Below are 15,989 nucleotides of genomic sequence, written 5' to 3'. Positions count from 1 at the left end.
AATTTCAATCCTACCTTCTTTCACATGACCCAACCTCTTCCTTCAGTTTTGTGGGTTCTATTTGCTCCATTTCTATGGTTAGGCTTTCAGTTGTTATCCAGTATGAACTCACTGATGCCCACAGCTACCCAAATTTTCCTTCCTGTCATCTCACTTCTCTAAAAGATTCTGTTCTATTATCTCAGTTGGACAATGATACCTTCCATATAATGCTTCAGATATATTTTCCCTTTTCCTCAATTGAAGATTCCTCTCCATCTTGCTTTCCAGGGACCTAAAATTTGAACCTTCTATTGCCTACATATAGGCTTCTCCCTTTTCCTTGAGGGCAAAGCTACAACAGTGTCCTCAACTTCCATCCTACCAGCCTCCATAACAATGAATATATTTCTGCCAACTCTAACATGACTGCATCACCTGACTGCATGACTGTACATCATCCTCTTTCCTCTCCTTTCTTTTCAACATTTAAAACATGTTCCACCCTGGTTCTTTTCTCAATTACATCTGATACTCCTCTACTTCCTAAGGCTCCCTTTAGTTGAAAAGCAGGAGATAAAATAACTAAGCATTTACCGTCACATTTCCTTCTAATTATGACCCAGAAGCCTTTCTAGATTAAAATCAGAATTTTGCATTTTTCATTTTAGTGTATTAAACTCAGTATGCATGTTATTCTCTCCTCAATAATGAGGAGACCAAGCACAGATGGGCTACTGATCTGAGGAACATCTTTTAATCCACAACAGTGACCCTGAACGTATCCCATCTTTGTTCTCCACCCCATTCCCACTCTGACATCTTTTCCCTTCACCACCTCAATGTGAGCTTTAGAAACAGCTCCTCCTATTTTGAGTGGGAACCTTCTACCTTCTCCACAACTATTCACTCACTCCACCACCGAAGCACAATAGCAGCAGTTTGTAGCATTTACAGGATCTACTGCAGCAACACACAAGGACTTCTTGGACAGTACCTTCCAAACCCATGACCTCTACCGGCTAGAATTACAAGGGCAGCAAAAGCACAGGAACGCCATCACCTGGCAGTTTCCCTCCAAGCAACACGTCACCCTAACTTGGAAATATTTTGTGGTTCAAAGCCATGGAACTCTTTCCCTGAAAGCATTATGGGTATACCTTCAAAAAAGGACTACACTGGTTCAAGAAGGCAACTTGCTACCACCTTCTCTAGGCTGGTTAGTGACAAGCAATTAAATGCTACCGAGCCTGTGAAACCCTACATCCCTTGAATGAATAAAATAAAATACTCAAATGTAATTTCAACAATTTATCATAAGCAATGTTCTAATTTTTGTTGGGCCATTACTACATTGAGTTCTGTTCTTATTTCTTTACTTGTTCCTTCACCACTTTCCTTTGGCTCACATCTTCAAACTTTTTGTCCTTCAGTCTCTCCTACCTTCCACTCTACATAGACCTTTCTTTTGATTTTCCATGCTCTATACCTATACTTACTTAAAACATATCATGCCTATTTTTTCCAATTTTGATCAACTTGAGATATTAACTTTGCTTCTCCATCCTAAAAAAGCTGACTGGCCTTCTGAGTACTTCTCACTCATTCGTGTCTTATTTCAGATTTCCACTATTTGCATTTTATTTTTAACTTTGGTACTTTTTAGGTCCCCTGCTCTGTTCAGGAAGTGCTGTTGATGTTAGGGTGTAGTACTATGCTTATCACCCTCTGCTCTGGGAATTCATTCCTTCTACACAAAGATTGGGAAGTCTTCGACTGAATGGGGGAGAGAATTCACAACTATGATGAATCCTGTTCTCACCTGACATTCACACAAATACTTCAATCGTCTGTTTGAACCAGTGGCACTAAGATCAATTGTAGAAACTTTATCAGAATCTACTGGAATCAACTCATTCAGGGAAAATGGGTAACTGAGCCCTGCACCTGCTTGGTCAATCTGGTTCAATTTAGCAGGCCTGTTTTATTCATCTACTAAACTAACTGAATAATAAACTAGCAAGAATAACTGCATTGATCATTCAAGGAAACTACTTTAAGGAAGGATAAGCCCATCAATATAAGACAGTGTCAGAAATGCAACAGAGACCTTGTGACATCCGTGCATAGTTTTATGAAATCTGTATCATCGCATTAGGGGAATTCGATAGGAATCAAATGTCAGCAAAGTCCAATAGATGCTAATAATACATTGCCCAAATGACCTCATGTCTTTTAGTTATTGATTGATTGGTTGATTGGTTGATTTTGGGATACAGACAGGAGTGGGCTCTTCTGGTCCAACAAGCTGAACCGCTCAGCAAACCATTTATTTAACCCTCGCCTAATCACAGGACTATTCACAGTAAGCAATTAACATTTTTGGAATGTGGGAGGAAACCAAAGCACCCAGAGGAAACCCATGCATTCACAGGAAGACATACAATCTCCTTACAGATGGTGTCAGAACTGAACTCTGAACTCTGATGCCCCAAGCTGTAGCAGCGTTGCCCGAACTGCTACACTACCGTACAAATTCTGCTCTCAATATGCTTCAGCTGAACAAATTTTATATATATTCTTATTTCATGTTTTGCCTGTGAACTACATTTAAGTAAATCAGTATTGAAGAAAACATGAAAAATGTGCAAGGAACTCACATGCATGATTTTGGTCCTCTTCCGCCCATCATCTCCCAGCTGGAGGAGCTCAGCAGGTCAGGCAGCATTGATGGAAATGAATCAACAGTCAACACTTCTCACCAAGACCCTTCATCAGGACTGAGAAGGAAGGGGGAAGATGCCAGAGTAAGAAGGTGGTGGGAGGGGAAGGAGGACGAGCCAGGTGGGTGGGGGAGGGGTGTTAAGTAAGCAGTTAAGTGGTGATAATTTAAAAATGCAAAGGGAAGGAATCTGATAGGCGGGGTGAGTGGACCATGGGACCATGGAAGGAGGAGGGGCATGAGGGGGAGGTGATGGGCTGGTGAGGAGAAGAGGTAAGAGAATAGAGTGGGGAATAGAAGAAGAGGGAAAGGAATTGGGACTATTACTAGAAGGTGAAATTGATGTTCAAGCTATCGGGTTGCAGGCTGCCCAGATGGAATATGAAGTGTTGCTCTTCCATCCTAAGAGTGGCCCCATTGTGGCAAAAGAGGAGGCCATGAGCCAACAGGTCAGAGTGGGAATGGGGATAGGAATTAAAACGGTTGGCCACCAGGAAATACACTGTTCGCAGACGAGCGGAGGTGCTTGACAAAACAGCTCCCCCAATTTACATTGGGTCTCACCTTCTACCCCACTTCGACACATCGGTCCATGGTTTCTGGTAATTTTTGCCTCTCCCCCTTCACCGTTCATCTTTTTCTATTTCTCCATGCTGGCCTCTTACCTCTTTTCTTCACCAGCCTATCAGCTCCCCTTGGTACCCTTCTCCTTCTCTTTCTACCATGGTCCACTCTCCTGTTCTATCAGATTCCTTCTTCTCCAGCCCTTTGCCTTTTCCACCAATCACTTCCCAGCTTTTTATATCATCCCCTCCCCCATTCCTTCCTTTCCAGAACTGATGAAGGGTCTTAGCATGAAATGTCAACTGTTGATTCATTTCCATAGCTGCTGTCTGACCCGCTGAGTTCCCCCAGCATTTTGTGTGTGTTGCTCTGAATTTCCAGCTTCTGGAAAGTCTCTTGTGTTTATGACCTCCCAGCATTCTAATTTACCATCCCCCCCAACAATTCACCTGGTCTCACCTATCATCTGCCAGCTTCTACTCCAACCCCCTTCCCATCTTCTCATTCTGCCCTTTGCCTTTCCAGTCCTGATGATAGGTCTCAGCCCAAAACGTCAACTGTTTATTCCCTTCTATAGACACTGCCTGAATTGTTAGGCATACCAAGAGCCTTCTTTACAACCCTTTTGAGTTGTCTGGCCACTTTCTACAAGCCATGGACTTGTATCCCAAGATTTCTCTGTACATCAGTGCTGTTAAAGATCCTGCCATTAACTGCTTTCTCTTCCTTCATATTTGATCTCACAAAGTTCCACACAAACTATGCCCGCAAAAAAACAAATCTAAGGGCTGTACATGGTAATAAATTTACTTTGAAATTTGAACTTTGAACCTGACACTTGCCTGATTACTCTATCTGTATTTCTCCACGCATATCAGCAATTGTTCCATATCCTGCTGTATCCTTTGGTAATCTATACTATCCACAACTTCACTAAGCTTTGTGTTAAATGCAAACCTACTAAACCACCCATCCACATTTTCTTCAAACTCATTTCTAGCGGAGTTCCCAGTATGGATCCCTGCAGAGCACCATGTTGCAGACCTTCAGTCAGAGTAAGACCCATTGACTACTACCCTCTGTCTTCATATGTCCCAAGATATTACAGAAAATTAATCAATCTGATGAGCTGTCTATGATTTACACTCTCTGCTGTTGTCCTTCTCCACAGGGAGGGTAGTTTTCAGAATTATCATTATGAGAACCTCAGTATTTATTTTTTGTGTTATAACAATATAATTAGTATCTTTTACTGCTTGGTGTGAAGGATTTTAAGACTTGTTTTGTAGTAACCAGTGAGATATCTGCATGTCTAGACTCTGAATGACTGCAAGCACAATGAATTTTCTTTGATACCTGCAATTACATTATGGAGCAACTTTGTGAGATGCATATTGTTCACCTTCCACTGCTGGCATCGGATTGTTGGCAAGATGCCACGTGAATTTGACATATCGATTAGCATCAATTTAAAATTTGTTAGGGTATAAATTAGCTGTGTAGGACACAAATGGATCTTTGAAATCTATTTCTTTATTGACTGTTCTATAGTTATTTTTGTTTGTTCATTGGGGTAAAGGTGATTCAAAAAGGTTCCTAACTTCATTCTGTACTGAATATAATAGATATAATCCAATAATTTCTGGCTAGAATTAAGTGTTGTTTCATCACAACCTGTAAAAGACTGCCTTTTTTTTAGGCTTACTTCTCTAAGTTGTACAAAGATGATCTAAAACAATTTTGAGTGGCCCAAATTATAGAAACCATCTAACTGTTTCTATTTTAGTTTCAGTGGCAAAACTTGAAACAAGATCTAGTCAAGTAAAAGTGGACCTTCACATTATCTACCTGCAGCGCATGAACTGTCCAGCTCTGCCATGCCTGCCTAACTTTAATTGACATACTTGTATATATTTATTTAAATATAAAGCTGCACCTTACCTCATAAAATCACTTAATTCACCAAAATCCACACCCTGGATCATGAGCACAAAACACCTGGCTAAATCATATCAAATTCAGAGATTTGTAAACTCTTGGCCAACAGATTCTGAGTCAACTGATTTCAGTTAACTAGTTCCAACTGTTTATATAATTACCCAGAAGACTTTTATCACTTTATATTAAACTCAAGAGTTTCTGCAAATTTTGGAAATCCAGAGCAACGCACAAAAATGCTTGAGGAACTCAGCAGATCAGGCAGCATTAATAGTGAGGAATAAACAGTTGAAGTTTTGGGCTGAGACTCTTCATCAGGCCTGGAAAGGAAGGAGGAAGAAACCAGAATAAGAAGTACAAGTGATAGGTCAAACCAGGTGAACGCAAGGTCGGTGGGGCAGGAGGAATGAAGTGAGAAGCTGAGGGGTGATTGGTGGAAGAGGTAAAGTGCTAAAAAAAAGGAATCCACTGGTGAGGATGGTGAACCATGGAGAAAGGGGAGGAAGAGAGACACCAGAAGGAGAGGATGGACAGGAACGGAGAAGTGAAGGGGTATGAATGGAGCTAGAATGGAAATTGAAAGAGAGTGAAGAGGGAGAAGGGAGAAATTACTAATCTTCATGCTATTAGGTTGAGGACTACCTAACGGAATATGAGGTGTTGTTTCTCCAACCTAAGAGAAGCCTTATCATGGCAATAGAGAAGGACGTGGACAGACATGTCAGAATAGGAGGCAGAAATAAGACCAAAAAACATAGGAACAGCATTTGGCCATTCATCCCATTGAGTCTAATCTGCTAATTCCTCACAGTTGATTTATTATCTCTCTCAACCCTGTTCTCCTGCCTTCTCCCCATAACTGTCAACACCCTGACAAATCAAGCGCCTATCAACCTCCGCTTTAAATATACCAAATAACTTGGCCTGCACAGCCTTCTGTGGCAATGATTCACTACCGTCTAGCTAAAGAAATCCCTCCTTATTTATAATCTAAATGGACGTCCCTCTTTTCTGAGGCTACGTCTTCTGGTCCTAGACTACCCCACTATAAGAAAAATCCTCTCCGCATCCGCTCTATCTAAGCCTTTCAATATTCAATAGATTACAATGAGATCCCCCTCATTCTCCTAAATCATTGACATATAATGTGGAGAGAAGCAGTCCCAACACCAACCTTTGTGAAATACTACTAGTCACTGGCAATTAACCAGAAAATGGCCCCTATATTCGCTCTCTTTGCATCCTACCAGTCAGCCAAATTTCTATCCATGCTAGTGTCTTTCCTGTAATACTATGGGCTCTTAATCTATGGGCTCTTATCTCAGCTTCATGTGTGGCATTTTGTCAAAGGCCTTCTGAAAATCCAAGTAAGCAATGTCTACTGACTCTCTTTTGTCTATTAATGGGTGGCCACTGGAAAAACACATCTTTTGTGGTGGATGGAGCAAAGATCTTGACAAAGCAGTCCCCCAGCCTACGTTGGGTCTCACTCACCAATGTAGAGGAAGTGACAGTGGGAGCACTGGATACAGTAGATGACCCTGAGAGACCTGCACAGTTCCTACTCTGTCACTTGTAATATTGCTATTCCCTTTTCTCAGTTTCTCCATCTGCAATGCATGTTTTTTTAGAATGAAGGTTTCCAAACCAGAACATCTGAGATGCGCTCCTTCTTTAAAGTGAGGAGTTTTCCTTCCTCTACCATCAATGCTGCCTCACCCACACCTCCTCCATTTCCTGGACATCTGTCCTCACCCTATCTTCCTGTCACCATAACAGGGATAGATTTCCCTTTGTCCTTACCACGTGTTGGGCACATGGCCAAGTGGTTAAGGCGTTCATCTGGTGATCTGAAGGTCACTAGTTCGAGCCTCAGCTGTGGCAGCGTGTTTGTGTCCTTGAGCAAGGCACTTAACCACACATTGCTCTAGTGCTGTGCGAGGAGTGGCGCCCCACACAGACTTCCAATCTGCACCTTGTAAGGCATGAAAATGTCCGACGCAGGCCTCTCATGGTCTGAGTCGACATTCCCTCCTCCTCCCCCTCCCTTACCTACCACCCCACGACATCCATATCCAGCCCATCATTCTCTGTAACCTCTGCCATCTTCAACAGGATCCTACCAGTAAATACATCGTTCTTTCTTCCTCTGTTCTCCAGTTTCTATATGACTCCCTTGTCCATCTGTCCCTCCCCACTGATCTTCCTTCTGGCACTTAACCCTGCCAGATATGTGCTACACCTGCTCCTACACCTCCTCCCTCACCACCATTCTGGGCTCCAAACAATCTTTCCAGGTAAAGTGACAGTTCACCTGTGATTTTGTCAGGGCCATCTACTGTACCCGATGCTCCTGGTGCAGCATTCTCTACATTGGCGAGACCCAACATAAACTGGGGACTGCTTCATTGAGCACCTTCACACTGTTTGCAATAAATAGTTGGTTTTCCAGGTATCGCTCATTTTAATTCTACTTTCCATTCCTGTTCTTCTTCAAAGATGAGGCGTCTCCCAGGTTGAAGGAGAAACGCCTCACATTCCATATGGGTGGCTCCAACTTGATGGCATGAACATCAATTTCTCTAACTTTCAGTAATTTCTCCCCCCTCCCCTCTTCGCTCTGTTTCCATTCCCTGTTCTGGCTCCCCTCTTACCCTTTCTCATCTACTCCCCTGTCCATCACCTCCCTCTGGTGCCCCTCCTCCTTTTCTTTCTCTTGTGGTCCACTCTTCTCTCCTATCAGATTCCTCCTTCAGCCCCTAAATTCTTCTACTTATCACCCCCTAGATTCCCACTTCATTTCCTTCCCCCCGCCACCCACCCATTTTCTCCTTCACTTAGTTCCACCTATCACCTGCAAGCTGGTACACATTCCCCTGCCCCCACCTTCTTATCCCGGCTTCTTCTCCCTTCCTTTCGAGTCCTGATGAAGGGTCTCGATTCAAGTCTTTGACTACTCCTTTTCATAGATGCAGCCTGCACTGCAGTTCCTCCAGCATTTTATGTGTGTCGCTTTATACTATTTCTGTGCACTATAAATAAAAAATAGAAGGTTAAGAAAATCTAATGGTTGAACTTAAATAATGCTTAGAAATAAATTCTCCCTTTAACTCACCATAGATATTGCAATCAGTGAGCATGTCAAACTGTGCTAATCCACAAAGAGGTGAGAAAAGAAAACAATTAAGGAGGATTGGAGCATGAAGAAAAATGATTTTTATAATATTAGTGAAGGGGTCAAAAGCTGAATATTTTTATATGAAGTGCACGTTTATTTATCATTTGAATCGAATTTGTAGTTTGTGTACAGTATTACAAGACAGCAATGAAGTACTGACAAGTTACATCATGGTCTGGTATGGTAATTCGAATGTGTAGGAACATAAGAAGCTGTGTCAGTAGGGGACACAACCCAGTACACTATTGGTATATCCTTTCTCAGCAACATTAGTATCTACATGAGGTGCTGCAGCAAGAATGCAACATCTATCATCAAAGATTCTGCATGCCACCTTCTCGCATCTATCAATGGGCAGGATGTACAGAAGTCTTAAGTTCCACACTGTCAAGTTCAAGAACAGCTACTACCTTTCGGCCATTCAGCTCTTGGACCAACTTGCACAACCCTAATCATTCCCTCAGTACAGAAACACTGTGACCTCTTTTACCACTTTGCACTACAATTAATTTTCATTTTGTTTGAATTGGGTTCTTTCTTGTAAAAATTTTATGAAATATTTATTTGATTTATATTGATCTTGTACTTGTGATGCTGTGTGCCTGTGATGTGGCTGCAAGTAGGTTTTTCGTTGTACTTGTGCATATGACAATGCGCTCAACTTTTGTAATGAAGCAAAGGAAAATGTCTCAACCACCGATTGCGACGAATAGAGGACAATTTGGGGAAACTATACTGAATCAACAAATGTGACAGATTTTTTCAAAGCCCAGCCCAGTAATTGCACACCAATGATTACTGTTTGCATATTTACATATATACTCCTGAGAGTGCATTCACTCTGAAGAACTAACAGGTGACAGAAGCCTGCTGTCATTCCTTAAGATTTCTGCATCTGTCCCCTTGGGCATAAGGATAACTCTTCATCTATTTTTTTTACCTGAGCTAAAATATTTCATTGTTTAGCCTTTTTTGACATATTTATTTCTGGAGCCCTTGAATAAACAGCATTGAACAACCTAAAGATTTAATTGCTGGCCCATCTTGTTTTTCAGAAAGAGTAACTTTGTTGAACACAGAGGGTGCGATGGCGACATTGCATCGCTGATGAGATCTGAATGTGGGTTTGAACGAAATTAAATCCTCCCAGTGAAGATTATTTATAAGTGTTTGTGATGAAGTAAATATTCTACACGGAAGTCCTGGCAAGAACCGCACAGACAATGACTGCATTATCAAAACTCAAGACAATATAACTCAAGACACCATGAAGTAGAAGATCAGACTCCTGCGTGCATTGGTATTCTCCATCTTCCTGTACACGTGTGAGACATGGACCCTCACAGCAGAGCTACAGAGGAAGATACAGGCATTGGAAATGAGATGTTATCGCAACATCTTGGGCATCTCATACTTGGACCACATCACAAACGAACAGGTCCGCAAGACCATCCGGCACCACATTGGCCCCCATGAAGACCTTCTCACAATGGTGAAGAAAAGAAAGCTGAGATGGTACGGCCACATAACAAGATCCAGTGGCCTTGCAAGGACAGTTCTACAAGGAACTGTGGAGGGGAAAAGAAGGAGAGGTAGACAGAGGAAAAGATGGAGGGACAACATTAAAGAATGGACAAGGAAAACATTTACAGTGACCCAGGCTCTGGCACACAACCGTGACAGATGGAACAGACTGGTGCAAAGCTTGTCATGACAGCGCCCCGACCACTCCACCAGGAGTTAAGGGCACAAAGAAGGATCACCTTCATTTTCCCAGAAATTAATAAAGCTGCTCTAAATTGCTTGTAGTTCAGTGGGAGGCAAAATCTCCCTAAGGGAGAAATGACTTTTTGAAATGATGGAAGGTAAAGGTTTGTAAATTTGATTTCACTGCCTTAAGGCACCCTCTAGTGGGGATTTTTCACAGTTTGACATGGCTTATTAATTATTTTTCATCTATATATAATTCATAAAAGTCAAATAATTGATAATGGAAGTAGGTAAATGGAAACTTCAGGGTGGAGGCATACTGTCCAAGGGAATTAAAAGAAAACTGTTTAATTCTTATTGCCATCTTTATACGGTAGTCAAATAAATTATAGTTACCCCTATTCTATTTCATTGCTTCCGGTTTTAAAAGTTACAGATTCCAATCAATACAAAATGTCTTTGTTCATTTTTTTGCAACAATATGATCTTCCATCATTGAGTCAATTTGTGAAGGGCCAACAGACATTTCAGTGAGTCCACTACTGATACGTTTTTCTTGTGGAAAATCAGTGAAAAGAAATGATATCTGATAAGAACAAGTGTTATTATAACCAATATCCTTAATCTGTTCTACTACCGTTACTCTTTCTCAATTTTCTGAACAGACACTCTGAATCAGACTGGAGTTCATTGGATGAAACTACTGAATGGATTAGTTTTTATTTATTTTATATTAATATCTTTAATTCCTCATTTTTGCTCTCTAAGGGAGCTTTTTTTGGCAGGGACAAGTTTACTTTCATTGGAACCAAGCAACAAAGATGAGTTTTTGCAGAACCAAGATTTAGGCAAAGACAGAACAGACATCCTTTGTTCGATGATCTACCCTTGTCAATGCAGACTGGCCACATCAGTACTGAGGTAGTTAACAAGTTAAAAACACCATCCGTTAGAAGGCTAGGTCGGCCTATACCTCCAAGAAAATTATTGAAGAACCCGGTTAAGTGAATGTTAAATTATTAAAACATGGATCTTAAAATGTGAAATAGAAAATACTAGAAATGCGGAGCATGTCAGGTTTGAAGAAGGAAAGAGTTTCATGTTTAGGAGAAAGATCATCAACATTAAGTGATAATTCTGCTTCACTCTCTACATTGCAGCCTGTTTAGCTGAACATATTCAGCATTTTCTGTTTTTATTTCAGATTTCAAGCTTCTGCAATATTTTGCTTTCCAATTAACATGACCTATCATTAGAAGTGACTAAATGTTGTGATGAAAGACGTCATCTCAAAACATTATTCTTCACAACTTCCATCATCTCCAAAGGGATCCCATCACCAAAAATACCTCCCCGCCCCCTTACTTTCCACAGGGATTGCTCCTTCTGTGATTTTTTCTTGTCAGTTTATCCTTCCCCACTAATCTCCCTCGCGGCTCTATCCCTGCAAACAGCTAAAGCACTACACCTGCCCATTCACCTCCTCCCTCAGCTCCATTCAGGGTCCCAAACAGTCCTTCCAGGGTAGGAAATACTTCAGCTGCATATCCACTGGTGTCGTCTATTGTGTCCGGTGCTCCCAATGCGGCCTGCTCTACATTAGTGAGACCTACCGTAAGTTGGGGGACCATTTCATCTAGCACCTCTGCTCCATCCGCCAAAAACAGAAGTTCCCAGAATGCAAACATTTTAATTCCCATTCCCATTCCCATTCTGACTCGTTGGTCCATGGCCTCCTCTTGTGCCATGATGAGACCACCCTCAGTGTGGAGGAACGACATCTTATATTTCACCTGGGTAACCTCCAACCTGATGGGAAAAATACCGATTTCTCCTTCCCATAAAAAAAGAATTTCCCTCCCCCTCCTGTCTTCTTCTATTCCCCACTCTGGCCTCTTACCTCTTCTCACCTGCCTAACACATCCAATGAGGTCCCTTCCTCCTTCCCTTTCTCCTATGGTCCACTCTCCTCTCCGACCCTTTATCTTTCCTACCCACCTGGCTTCACCTATCAGCTTCCAGCTATCCTCCTTCCCCACTCCACACCTTTCTATTCTGTTGCCTTCCCCCTTCCTTCCCAGTCCTGAAGAAGAAACTCGGTCTGAAATGTCAACTGTTTATTAATTTCCATTGATGCTGCCTGTTGTACTGAGTTCCACCAGCATTCTGTGCGTGTTACTTAAAATACAAGTTCTATTTTCTCTTTCTACACAAGCTAGCTCCAAGACCTGGGCCTTGATACTCCTTTGTGCAACTGGGTGCTCGATTTCTTCATTTGTAGACCTCAGTCAGTATGGATTGAGAAACTAAAGTCAAATGTATGACAGTATTACAGTGGAGTAAAGGGAATTACAGAGGCATGAGAGAAGAGCTGGTCAGAATTGATTAGAAAAGAACACTGGCAGGGATGATGGCAGAGCAGCAATGGTTGGAATTTCTGAAAGCAATTCAGGTGACACAGGATATATGCATCCCAAAGAACAAGAAGTATTCTAAAGGCTAGATGATACAACATGGCTAACAAGAGAAGTCAAAGCCAACATAAACACTAAAGAGAGGGCATATAATAAAGCAAAAATTACTAGGAAGTTAGAGGATTGGGAAGCTTTTAAATACCAACAGAAGGCTACAAAAAAGGTCATTAAAAAGGTAAAGATGGAATATGAAAGTAAGTTAGCCAATAATATTAAAGAGGGCACCAAAAGTTTCTTCAGATATATAAAGTGTCAAACAGAGGCGAGAGTGGATATCAGACTGCTGGAAAACAATGCTGGAGAGGTAGAAATAAGGGACAAGGAAATGGAATATGATCTGAGTAAGTATTTTGCATCAGTCTTCACTATGGAAGACACTAGCAGTAGGTGGAAGTTTCAAGAGTCAGAGGCATGAAGTATGTGAAGTTACCATAACTAGAGAGAAGGTTCTTGGGAAACTGAAAGGTCTGAAGTCACCTGGACCAGATATTGTACACCCTAGGATTCTGAAAGACGTGGCTGAAGAAATTGTAGAAGGATTTGTAATGATCTTTCAAGGATCACTAGATTCTGAAATGGTTCCGGAAGACTGGAAAATTGCAAATGTCACTCCACTCTTCAAGAAGAGAGAGAGGCAGGCAAAAGGAAACTATAGGCCAGTTAGTCTGACCACACTGGTTGGGAATATGTTGGAGTCAATTGTTAAAGATAAGGTCTCAGGGTATTTGGTGGCACATAATAAAATAGACCATAATCACCATAGTTTCCTCAAAGGAAAATCTTGCCTGACAAATCTATTGGAATTTTTTGAAGAAATAACAAGCAGGATAGACAAAGGAAAATCAATCGATGTTTTGCAGTTGGATTTTCAGACAGGATACCACTCATAAGACTGCTTAACAAGCTACAAGCCCTTGGTATTACAGGAAAGATTCAAGAATGGATAAAGCAGTGGCTGATTGGCGGGAGGCAAAGAGTGGGAATAAAGGAAGCCTTTTCTAGTTGGCTGCTGGTGTCTAGTGGTTTTCTACAGAGGTCTGTGTTGGGACCGATTCTTTTTATGTTATACATCAATAATTTGGATAATGGAATTGATGGCTTTGTTGCAAAGTTTGCGGACTATATGAAAACAGGTGGAGAGGCAGATAGCTTTGAGGAAGTAAAGAGGCCACAGAAAGACTTAAGCAGATTAGAATGGGCAAATAATAGCAGATGGAATACAGTGTCGGGAAGTGTATGGTCATGCAATTTGATGGAAGAAATGAAAGAATTGACTATTTTCTAATAGGAGAGGAAATACAAAAAACTGAGGCGCAAAGGGACTTGGGAGTACTTGTGCAGGGTTCCCTAATTTGCAGGTTGAGTCTGTGGTGAGGAATGCAAATGCAATGTTAGCATTCATTTCAAGATCACTAGTATATAAAAGCAAGGATGCAATGTTGAGACTTCACAAGAGTTCAAGAAGGAGGTTCACAAAAATGACTCCAGCATTGAAGAGCGTATGATGGCTCTGGGCCTGTATTCACTAGAATTCAGAAGAACAAGGAGTGACCTCATTGAAACCTATCAAATGGTGAAAGGCCTTGATTGAGTGGATGTGGAGAGGATATTTCCTCTGATGGGAGAGTCTAAGACCAGAGGACACAGCCTCAGAATAGAGGGAGATCTTGTTAGAACTGAGATGAGGAGGTATTTCTTCAGCTGGAGAGTGGTGAATCTGCAGAATTCTTTGCCACAGGCAGCCGTGGAGGCCAAATCTTTATGTACATTTAAGGCAGAGGTTGATAGATTCTTGATAGGTCAGGGCATGAAGGGATGTGGAGAGAAGGCAGGAGATTGGGGCTGAGGAAAATTGGATCAGTCATGATGAAGTGGCAGAGCAGAGCTGGTGAGCCAAATGGCCGAAATTTGGTCCTATATCTTATGGTCTTGTGGATTGACAATAACATCTCCTCAACAATCACCATCAGTATAGGTGCAGCCCAAGGCTAGTGCTTAGCTCCCTGCTCTACTTGTCTTGCCCTTTTGACTGTGGGGGTAAGTACAGTTGCTATGCCATATTTAAGTTTGCTGATGGTACCACTGTTGGTGGCTGAATCAAAGGTGGTGATGAATCAGCATATAGGTGGGAGATTGAAAATCTAGTTGAATGGTGTCACAATAATGACCTCTCACTCAAAGCCAGCAAGACCAAAGAGCTGATTATTGACTTCAGGAGGAAGAAACCCAAGGTTCATGCATCAGCCCTCATTAGGGAATCAGAGGTTGAGAGAGTCAATAACTTTAAATTCCTTGGCAATATCTGTCCTGGAACCAGCACGTAAGAGCCATTATAAAGAAGGCACAACGGCATCTCCGTTTTCTCAGAAGTTTGCACGGATTCAGCACATCATCTAAAACTTTGACAAACTTCTACAGATGCACAGTGGAGAGTATCCTGACCACTTGCATCATGGCCTAGTGTAGAAGTGTAAATGCCCAAGAACAGAAAAGCCTACGAAGAGTAGTGGATACAGTCCAGTCCATTACAGGCAAAGCCCTCCTCATTATTAATCACATCTACAAGGTGCACTGCCGCTAGAAAGCAGCATCCATCATCAAGGACGTTCACCAACCAGGCCGGGCTTTCTTATCACTGCTGCAAAAGGGAAGGAAGTACAGGAGGCTTGGGTACTCTCACACCATCTGGTTCAGAAGCAATTATTACCCTTCAACTATCAGGCTCCCAAACAAGTGTGAATAATCACACTCACCTCGACCCTGAACTGATTCTGTAATCTGAAGGCACACTTTCAAGGACTCTACAATTTAAGCTCTCAGTCTTATTTATATGTTTGTTTGTTCACTTATTTATTTATTTTCCCATTTTTTGTACAAATTGTCTTCTTTTGCCCACTGGTTAATTGTCAGTCTTTGTGTGCGTTTTTTTTATTGAAGGCAGTTTCAGTCAGTCCTGACGAAGGGTCTCGGCCTGAAACGTTGACTGTGCTTCTTCCTATGGATGCTGTCTGGCCTGCTGCATTCCACCAGCATTTTGTGTGCGTTGATTTAAAATTAGAGATTTATTTGTTCCTATTGCTGTGGAGTGTAAGTAGTGTTAGTGAAGCCATGAATATCCATAAATAACTGAGAAAATTGTCTGAACACATGCTCAGTCTTTTCCAACAGCATTGGGTGAAAAATGTGTTAATGCTAAACAATAACATATCCTAACCTAAGAATCAGGCACTTCCCTGACCCTAACACAAAGCGAAATATCTATAGAAGTTCCCAGAGTTCTCTATATAGTTTATTAGCAGCCATATTTGGCAATTTTTTTTAATCAATTAATCTGCAAACAATGGAAACTTCCTGTTAAATTTGGCAAGCAGGGAAAGAAAAAGAACAAGAGTGTGTGTGTCCTACTTTGTACAATTTCCTTTTT

Source organism: Mobula hypostoma, chromosome 10, assembly GCF_963921235.1.
Source record: "Mobula hypostoma chromosome 10, sMobHyp1.1, whole genome shotgun sequence".
NCBI classification, from domain to species: Eukaryota; Metazoa; Chordata; class Chondrichthyes; order Myliobatiformes; family Myliobatidae; genus Mobula; species Mobula hypostoma.
Note: the sequence above shows the minus strand (reverse complement) of the source record.